We start from the raw sequence: 11,162 nt of genomic DNA, 5'->3' as shown, positions 1-11,162 counted from the left end.
GGGGTGGACAGAATAAGAACCACTGGGTAACATCTCCAAACTGCTGAGCATCTCAGTAAATGGAAGAACAAAACCCAGAAGACAAGCAATTATTAAGTGCTTTTGTACCAAGCCCTGGGACTATAATGAAGGGCAAAAATAAGGCAATGGATGGAAACTTCAGAGGGAGGGAGAAGAGGTGAAGGTGAGGAGGGAGAGTGTCCAGCTTATGAGTACAGCCAAGTCCCCAAATGTATAAGGGGATATCTTAATGTTTGATAATTATTGGAGATTACCGAGTAGGGATTGATGATGCTCCTGTCTTCCCATAGGTCACAGCTAGAATTACACAAGAATGCTTTGTGTGCTCCCTTCCCCCATACTATAACAAGCCTTCCCTGCTTATCTCCAATTTATCCTGTTACCTCCCCTATTGGATCATGAATTCTTTTTAGGGGAATGACTAATTTGGGCCTTTCTTTGATTCTCCCTGTGCTTCAGAATGGTTGTCCCATCAATTAGTTTATGTAGAATAGCCCAGAGTGGTGAGAAACTGGAGGCAGGAGGTTGACCAGAAGAGGTGATAAAGGCCTGTAGTAGATGGGTCAACAGATTGGCTGTGTAAGGAAGGGGCTGGTGAAATGGCCTCGGTCTTTTCAGTTAGGTATATTGAATAGAAGTTTTCAGCTGAGAAGATGGGCAGAGGGAGCCACAGAAAATGAGCAAGGTAAAGGTTTGGAGAAGGAGCAGGTGAGATTGGGTGTAACAAATTGTAGCAGCTCCAGATAACTGGATTTCATGAATTTCCTCAAACACCCTAAAGCAGATGGTTGAAGTGATCCACAGTTAAGTTGGCAAGACAAGATCTGCAATCATTCTTGTAGAAGAGACTATAGTGTTAAGAGGATAGGGAAGGGGAGCCTAGGTGGCATAGTGGATAAAGCACCGGCCTTGGAGTCAGGAGTACCTGGGTTCAAATCTGGTCTCAGACAATAATTACCTAGCTGTGTGGCCTTGGGCAAGCCACTTAACTCCATTTGCCTTGCAAAAACCTTAAAAAAAAAAAAGATAGGGAAGAGTCCAGGCATGATGGAGGCTATTAAATACCATGCTCTAGGAAGTTTAACTTTGCTCTTTAATCCCAGTTTTTCTTGAGAGAGAAATGTCTAAACTGGTAAAAATGGCCTCCAATCCAAAACAATTTGTAGGAGTGTTAACTGGTTGTGACCAAGGAAAACATCGCAGAACAATAGTCAATACTTCATCCCTTGGCCCCTCCCAGCCCTTGCAGTACTGTGTAAATAACAGAAGAGGGCACTTCCATCTTTGGACAATTGCTTTAGAGGATGGAAAAAGCAAGGATCTAAGAAAGACCAGGCTCAAATTTAGTTAATCCATTTAAGTAAGAGGGAACCCTTAGCTTATGTTCTACCTTTTTTTCCCAAAGGAAAATGTCTGCAAAGAGTTTTAGGCTGAAGAAACTACTCCTTTAATAGTTTCAGTTGAAGCCCCCAAATATTTTTGAAGTGCTTCCTCAAGGTACAGGAAAGAACTGATGGGTGGAAAAATCAGATTTAGGCTTTTGTCTAGATAATTGCAGCTCCTCTTGCTTACCATGAAGCCACTTAAAATTAGCAAGAAACATTTTTGATACCCCCCATGTGCTTGGTGTGGGGCTAGCTAGTGTAGAATAGAAAAGAATTATGATTGTTGCCTGTTAACTCTTTTGAAGTCAAGAATTTAATCCCATCTTGTATTTTATAAAGATAGTAAAGCTTAGTTTATTAAGTTATATATTTAACAGGACAGGGCAGCTGGTGATTTTCCAGGGAGCTCTTAAACTTTTTTTTAGCATCTTACTGAATTTAGCATCTAAATAACAAGAGTGATTAGTTAAAATAAGGTAAAACTGGCTACATTCTTTTCCCCATAACAAAACAACCTGACTTTGTATTCATACATCTCTGAGTTCATCTCTCTTGGGGTTAGCATTTAGTGCCCATTGGTTGCTATCCGTTTTTCTCTCTGTATTCTTTGAAATCTGCACTTCAGTAATCTGGAATGTATATTAGATTAGACCTCAGGTTCGTCTCATCACAAAATCTATGAGAGTGTTTCTGGTCATTTCCTTCTAAGACTTAACATTTCAAACACCCCCTTCCTACCCAAACACAATTGGTTCCTCTTTTCTGGTAACAGTTCCAGAAAAAAGCTCCTTGTTTTGATTTCTCCATTTTTTGAAAGTTAAGTAAAAAATTATTAGTTGCTTTGCTTAGAAATAGAATGCACTTCAGAAAATGTCCTCATCACCATTAGTCATGTTTTTGTGCCAGGGTTGTGATTATTCCCCAAACACTTCAACTCTTTCCTCTTTCTGTCCAAATGACTTGTAATGTACACCAGTGATATCCCTTCTGTTTCTTCTTCCATTGATCTTTAAAATACTCTACTAAACTTTACCGTTTCCTGGATTTTCTCACATTTGTATATATCTTAATACATAATACTAACCTCCCCCCCTCAAAGAAGTCCTATTTTGTTCATGGACTAGATGGAGAGGTGTAAAGTTTAATTAGTGTATTAATATCCACTTAGAGGGAGATATGTAATGGAGTGCCCTGAAAGACTTCCCCTTGGTTTTGTGTCATTAATGGTAGTCTATGTGCAAACAGGTCTTAAGTCAACCAGTTTTTATTAAGCATTATTCCAAGTATTGGTTAAGTGCTGGGGGTGTGGTTGTAGTACAAACTCAACCTCCTACCCCAACCCTCACTTGAATTGGCATATCAAGACCACAAATGGAGGTTGCAATATCTTTGGGTTCTAGGTGTTGGTCATGAGGACTTGTGACATGAATGAATGAAGAATTTATTAAATATCTATATCCAAAGCACACAAGTAGGAAAATAAGGCAGTACTGATCTCAAGGCATGCATGCCATTATGGAAGTCAACACACTGTTTCATGGTTGTAGAGTGCAATGGCATAGCATATGGTAATGCCTTCATTATCGTTTCCACTGATAAGATTCATGCCAATTTCTGATGTTGAACCATTTGACAGTGACAAGGATTTTGGTGGCAGGAACTTTCTTTTCTGGTTCTTCAGGAGATGTGGTTATAATTCCTGAGAGATCAATTACCAGATTGCGTCTCCACTAAGGATACTTCCCAGAATTATGTTTTCTAGCATGGACTAAAAATCAAGAGTCAAAAAAACCCCAGAATTCATTAAGTGCTTACTATTGTTATTTACTGTGAATACAAATAAGGATGGATTATTTATGAAATGGGAGCAGGCACACCCAGTTTCTCATGAAAGAAAAACCATGATTGGCAAAGGGGAAATAGAGTAGCCACACATACCTAATTAACCCCAGAGATGTGCAGTGACCAGGATACAGAGGGAAGTAGTATGGAGATGGGATGGGATGGGATGATAAAAGGACTGAGGAAGGAGGTGGAGAGGGGGAAAGGAGAAGCAGAAAAGATTACTCATATAACTGTGGATTAGAGACAGCATGGACCCAATGGAGATAGAACAATGTTTGGGAGAGCAGGAGACTGAAATCTCATTTTTATAGATCTTAAGGTGTAAGGGGAACATACTCTTATCTGTGCCACCTTGGGAGTTCATTGACTTATCCAAATCACCTCAAAGTTATCAGTAAAACTTTAAAGTTAACATGTCTGTGTCATCCCAAAGTTATCAACACCTTTTGATGTTTTGCTGGTCTGGAACTGAAAGTCTGGAATTCATCTGGGATTGACAAAACAGGACCAGAAAGTCCTGACAACAGCACCTAAAATAGCTTTGCTAATTCAGTACATCTGACCAAGATGTGAATTTTGGCTACTATATTATTATATTAGTAGTAGATTATGTGCCTTTGAGCTTTGGAAAATGGTTTGTATGAGACTTACAAGTTCCCTCTTGCAATTTTACTTCCTGCTATTGTACTTAATTCTAGATATTGAACATTAATAGCTAGAAGGGGGTGGCTGGTCAGGGAGACCTGGACAACATATAATTTTAAAACAAAATATAAGCAGAAAAACAGTCCCTGCCTTCAAAAGCTTAGCATTCTTAAGGGTCCAAATAACAACCAAAAGGAAGGTGAAGGTGGAGGGGATGTGGTAGGAAGGATCTACCTAGCCCTGGGGCATGAAAATCTGGGATTAAGAACTCAAGATATAATTATCCTGGGTACCTTTCTTAAGTAGAGATTCCAATAGGAGCCATCAAACCACAGGAAGAAGCTCCAGGAAGGGAGGGTACTGTCAATGTCTAAATTTCAAGTTGGAAGCATCTTCCACTATGAAAAGATTTTTGGAGGGTGATAAAGGAGTGCAGCCTGAAAGGAAATGAAACTATTGCTACACCCAAGGTTGCTCTGCAACAGTCTCCATCAGATTCTGAAAGGATATGGTGATAAAGTTGCTGGTGCTGGCTTGGCTTATCCTTTCTATGTTCTCTTCTCTCTCTCTCTCTCTCTCTCTCTCTCTCTCTCTCTCTCTCTCTCTCTCTCTCTCTCTCTCTCTCTCTCTCTCTCTCTCTCTGGGCACCATGATATTTCACTTATCTGCCTGATGAGTGTCAGTTGGTTGGCAATTGGTGGAGGATGGTTGACCCTTTCTTCACAGAAGTTTGTCCTCCAGATAGTAGAAGCAAGGTTGAAAGCAAGAATAGTAGTCTGGGTGGTATTCTCACTCCCAAAGTTCTTGTGTCTATCTGCCCACTGACGGCAACTGGACAACAGCTGCTGACCAGTGGTGATGAGGAAATGAAGATGAAATGAAGCTTGAAGCTGAGATAGAGATTTAGGAGTGAGGGAGATTTTGAGACTCTGGAAGTAGAGAGAAAAATAAAGGGTTATCTTGAACCAGAAAGAGTTGTCAGTCCAGGAGACCACAGAGAGTAGAGAAAGAGAAAGCCAGACTGTGCAGCAGATAAGGGCTCCTTGGAGCAGATGTGGGCTAATATCCCCAATTGTACCCACCTCCTTAAGGATCAAGGGAAGTTTTAAGAACAGGTCTGTTCTTTCCCCAGCTTCTTTATCTAGCATGTTTATCTAGCATTAACATGTGAATATACTATGCTGCTTCTTAATTGAAAAGTTTCTTCTGGTAAAGTGAATTTTCGCCTCAACCATCCAGAGACCAGGATACATACAAATGTAAATTAAAGCAAAGAGACTAATTTTGCTTCATTGTTAAGAATTTTCCTAACTGGGAAATTGTGAATGTACTCCTAACTTTTTAATCTAATTGAAACCCCATAAAACAGAGGAGAAAATTACATGGACTTGAATGACTCCCCTCAGGAGTAAAACATTATTGTCCTAAGAGGGTGTTATACTAATGGTTCAATTAGAAAACTGTTTATAAATAATAAGAGGTTTTTTTTTTTTTTTAACAAAAATGGAGATTGGGTAATTCACACAATTGAAGTAGTGCTGGCTCTTGAATGGGAGGACCTAAATGCTCTTCTTACCTCATGTGGGATCTTGGGTAAGTCATTTAATTTTTCTAGGCTTCAGGGTTTTTTTTGTTTGTTTGTTTGTTTTTGCTTTTTGCAAGGCAGTGGGGTTAAGTGACTTGCCCAAGGCCACGCAGCTAGGTAATTACTAAGTGTCTGAGGTTGGATTTGAACTCAGGTCCTCCTGACTCCAGGCTTCAGGTTTTTAATTGTCAAACAAGGAGGTTAGACATGATAGCATCTGAGGTCCCTTCCAGCTCAAGATCTATGAACTATGAATGATGAGCTAATTAATGCTCTGAATTAATAGGAAGAAAATTATACCCACAGAGTCAAGGGGTGAATGACAGTTCTCATTCAGAAAGAATAATTCATTCATTAAATGTCATAATTATATCAACAACAAACATTTCATATATATATATATATGAAATTTAGCATTTTTATATATATATTCTAAATTATAGGGGCTATAGTGCTAGGTGCTGAGAATATAATAAATAACTCCCTTTTCTCAGCTACAGAATGAGGCACACATGGTTAAGTCTATGCATTTATTTGTTTTGTTTAAATTCACTTCTTAGATATATAAAGCAGTATTCTATGGGGATAGGGCACTAAAAAGTGACAACAATGTTAAGAATGTTTTATTAACAGTGCTTTTTAAAAAGATTGTCATATTGAATCTGAATATATATTGAAACATACTTTTATCTTTTTATTTTTCTTGAGGTTTTTTGGTCTATATTTTCTTTCACAACATAACTAATATGGAAATGTTTTGCATAATTACACATGCATAACATCACATTTTTTGCTTTCTTGATTCAAGGTCGGGTGGGAAGGGAGGAAGGGAGAAAATTTAGAACTCAGTTTTAAAAATGAATGTAAAAAATTGTTTTTGCTTGTCTGGGGAAAATAAAATACTAAATGAAAAAGTTGGGAAAAAGCACCATAAATATTCCTTATAAAGTACACTGGATCCATTTATCAGTAGGGAATGACAGTACTCTGGAAAGAAATTTATATTTGTGCAATTTCATTCAGTTTCCTTCTCCCCTACTCTCATTCCCAATAAATAGAAAATGATCATGTCAACAACAAAGATGTTTATGTTAAAATAAACCTTTAATATATGTCACTTATCATTTTTATATATTTATTATATACTGTAGTGGCTACAGTACAAAGTGCTGGGAACATAGTTCACAGTCCATAAAAGGGTTAAGATATGTACACAAATAATTATTAACCTTATTCAATTAAGGAATAAAGGAAAAGAGAATGTTCATATTCCATGAATTACAATTTATTATTATCAATATAAAGTAGAGATGAAAGGACATAACAAGGATGCGTTTAGAAGATTCTCCAATAGAATGTCCAGGGGAGCTGTCCTTGGTCTTCTACGGTTTTTCACTTGTATCAATGACTTGGATAAGGTCAAATATTGCATGTTTATGACATTTTCAGACAACAAAGAGCTGAGAGGAATAATGCCCTGCATGATAAAGTTGAGACACCAAAAGACTTAGAGCAGTGAGTCAAAACTATTACAATGAAATTTAGTCGAGTCTTTAAGACTTTAATAAAATCTTACACTTGGGGGAGAGGGGGGCATCAAACATCACAAGAGTATAAGAATTTATTCAGTACCTATTATATATTAAACACTTTGTAAATATTATCTTATTTGATTCTCCCAATAACCCTGGAAGACAGGTGCTATTATTCTTCCTATTTTACAGATGAAAAGTTAGGCAAGCCGAGGTTAAATGACCTGCCTAGCTAGTCCGTTTTTGAAGCTGAATTTGAACTCAGGTCTTCCTGACTTCGGGTCCATTCACTTTGAATAAGATCTAGTTATTTTAGTGAATTATGTACAACCTAAATCAATGGTTTAATATAGCAGCCCAAAATGATGTGATCTTCAATAAGAGGCAAAATGTCCAGGAATAAGGAGAAAATAATCCCATTATATTTTGTCCTGTTCAGATCCCATGGGAAGGATTGTGTTCAATTCTGAAAATCACTGTTCGGAAGGATGTTGATAAAGGGGAGAGTGTCGAGATTGAGGAACTATTTGCTGAAATGCTATATTGAGTCAAGCAGGAAAGAAACAAGTATTTATTCAATTTCTACCAGTTTAATAACCATATTTATTTTAAAAAGTCTGACATGATCCATTTTTGGTGAAATCTTGTGGCCTTTTGGATTTATTATCAGATGTTCATCAGTCACCTTTTTAAATCATCCATTCTAGAATTTCCCTGGGAATAGATATTAAAGCCATCGATCTATAGTTTGCGGACTCTGTTCCATTCTATTCTGTGAAAATCAGAACATTTGCCCTTTTTCAATCCTGTGATGCCTCTCTCATCTTCTACAATTTTTCAAATATTACTAATAATTGAAGACAACCTCTGAGGTCTCTTCCAGTTCTGAGATTATGTGATCCTGTGAATCATGTGAAAATCCAAAGACTATATTATTTTCAGCTATACAGTCCATGCAGAATACCATTAATAACTCCCTTCTCTCAGCAAAGAAGCAGTGCACCATAGGTAAAGAAAGCCTCATGCATTGTTCACAAGCATTGATTCCATTCTCTCAAGACACCAGAATGGCATTTCTTTGACTTAAGTGTCTTGAAGACATTTTTTTCCCTTTTCCTTTTTTCTCTTGAGTATCCATTCTCTGTTCTCCATTTTTTTTTTCTTATTTCCACTCTGAAAACCATCATTCTTTTAGGCAGAGAAAACAGGAATTAATTCAACTTTGCTTTTCTATTGTTGGTTGTCATGTCCACCCACTTCAAACCAAGTTCCCACCCCTTCTTTGTTCCTTCTTTTTATTCCCAATTTAGATTTTTGAAAAATTGCTATCCTTAGCTTCCTTTACCAACCTCGGCACATTCAGAGTATCAATTCTTCAGACATTATTTTTACAGGTCCATGTTATGCTTTTCTATGTCTCCACTATTACCTACTCTTGCTTCCATCTTCTTCATATCTCCTTGTGTGTAAGGGCAGTTAGGTGGTGCACCAGCCCTGGAGTCAGAAGGAGGGGAATTCGAATCTAACCTCAGACACTTGACATTCACTGGCTATGTGACCTGGGCAAGTCATTTACCCTGATTGCCTCATATCCAGGGCCATCTCCAGTCTCCATATCTGGCCCCTGGACCTAGATGGCTCTGGAGGAGAAACTGAGGCACACCACCCCTCACTCAAATCCAATTCATGTGCATGTCTTGGCATCCCTGATGTCATGGTTTTCTTGGAGAATGAGGGACATACAGGGTAAATGGTGACCTAGAACTGCTTTTAACCAGGTGCCCCCTCCTGCCCTTCAAAGATGGGTTAGGTTAGTTTTTTCCCTCTGGACCAGAGTGGCCCAGGGCACTAAGGTTCAAGTTTCTCCCTATTTTACATAGCTTCTTTGGTAACCTCTGGCTATACAGACATGGCTTCTCTGCTTATCTCTAGAGTCAGAACCCATGTCCAAGTATATTATCGCATACTGCCTTCTTGACCAGACTGGTTTCCAATGGAAATGAAAGGAATGTGCTTTACTCAAGACAAGCCCTAGAATAACCTTGTTGAACATTCTCTCTAGGCTGTTCTAAGTGAACCTTCTTTGTTAACTGAATGATCTGAGTGCCTCATTCCACCCCAGCCTGAAGAGTTGGTGAGGTCCCTATGTATTCACATAGGTCTTTTCAATCAAATCCCATTATTTCTTTTTTTTTCTTTTTTTTTTTAGGTTTTTGCAAGGCAAATGGGGTTAAATGGCTTGTCCAAGGCCACACAGCTAGGTAATTGTTAAGTGTCTGAGACCGGATTTGAACCCAGGTACTCCTGACTCCAGGGCCAGTGCTTTATCCACTGCACCACCTAGCTTCCCCAACATAAACTATTAAAGCTTAAAACTGCACTAAGACTTTTGGTATATCTTATATAATATAGGAGATAAGGATTAAAGGTGCAAGGGAGCAAAAATCATATTAAGTTCACCTAGCCGCCCCTAAATCCCATTATTTCTCCTGATTTCTTTTTTGTATCTGGAGAATTTCCTTCTTGGGCATCTCTCAGCTCTCCTGAAATTCCACAGGATCCCTACTGACCTTTTTTTTCTGAATCCTTTGAAATATGCATTCCCCATATCTATAGTATATATATCAGACTATGACCTAATTTTTTTTTCCTCCTTGATTAGAAATTCTAGGAGGAAATGCTCACTTCTTTCCCAGCAACTAGTCTCTCCCTGTTAGTGAACATCAGATCCAGAACAAAATTTCCTCTTGTTGCCTCCTCCACTTTTGAAGGATAAAATTATATATAAATCAGGCACATTAACAGTTTAGTAGATTGTATCAAGTATTGCAGTTTTACAGTATAATTGATCAATCAGTATTTATTAAACGTCAGGCTAAGTGTTAAAAAAGAGGCAAAAGGCAGTCAACATAAACTATTTTTTTTAAGATTTTGCAAGGCAAATGGGGTTAAAGTGGCTTGCCCAAGGCCACGCAGCTAGGTAGTTATTAAGTGTCTGAGGCTGGATCTGAACTCAGGTCCTCTTGACTCCAGGGCTGGTGCTCTATCCACTGCACCACCTAGCTTCCCCAACATAAACCATTAAAGCTTAAAACTGCACTAAGACTTTTGGGATATCTTATATAATATAGGAGATAAGGATTAAAGGTGCAAGGGAGCAAAAATCGTATTAAGTTCAAGTGTTCTGAGAAAATCTGGTGGTTGAAGGGAAGTAAATAAAGGAAAGCTTCCTAGGAGAGGTGACATCTAAATTGAGCTTTTCTGAAAAGCAGAGAAGAAAAAATGCATGGTTGCTATTTGGGAGAGGGAGGCAGGGAACAGGACAGAATAGTAATCCAGCTTGGCTGTAATTCTACTACAGGAAAGTAGAGTCATGTGGTATAAGGATGGAAAAGGGATAGTGGTGGGTCTTCAGTGTCACCCAAAGGCACTCATATTTTATCCTTTAGGCAAGAAGAAGCCACTAGATGGTTCTGGAACAGGAGAGTGTGTGGTTAAAACCTGTGTGTTTTGGGGAAGATCTACTTGGCAACTATGTGAAGAATCAAAGTAGCCTGCCAAAAACATTCCAGGAAGAGAAAACTAATCGCATCTTTATTGATTAACATTTACTAAGGACTTCCCATGTGTTGAGTGCTGGTACCAAGGAGATGAAATTTCAGCGGGGAGACAAAACAACTGGAGGGCTTCCCATACTTTGGGTAAGTTGACCAACCATGTCTTCATTCCTCTTCAGGATGCCTTCCTGTACCATACCCCTTGCCAGGTATCTTCATCTTCCCTTCTCCCACTTCTTCAGCGACCTTTTAAGAGTTATCTTTTCCCACTGTGGTGTAAGCTCCTTGAGGACAGAGTCTATTTTATTTTCTTCTTTGCATTTGTATTCCCAAAACTTAATGTAGTGTCAGACACATACTCAGAACTTAATACTCATTTACTTGACTTGAAGAAACAAAGACAAACAACAAACAGTCCTCAAAAAACTTACATCCTAGTAAGGGAAATGATGCTTATACTGATGGGGGGAAAATATAAGACAATATTAAGAGGGAAGGGGAGAGGACTAAAGTTAGGAAGATTAAAAACGTTACATGGTGGAGATGCCTCAGTTAATGCTTGAAAGAAGTGAATAATTCCAAGGTGAAGGTG

The sequence above is a fragment of the Macrotis lagotis genome, chromosome 5 (assembly GCF_037893015.1).
Source record: "Macrotis lagotis isolate mMagLag1 chromosome 5, bilby.v1.9.chrom.fasta, whole genome shotgun sequence".
Classification (NCBI taxonomy): Eukaryota; Metazoa; Chordata; class Mammalia; order Peramelemorphia; family Peramelidae; genus Macrotis; species Macrotis lagotis.
Note: the sequence above shows the minus strand (reverse complement) of the source record.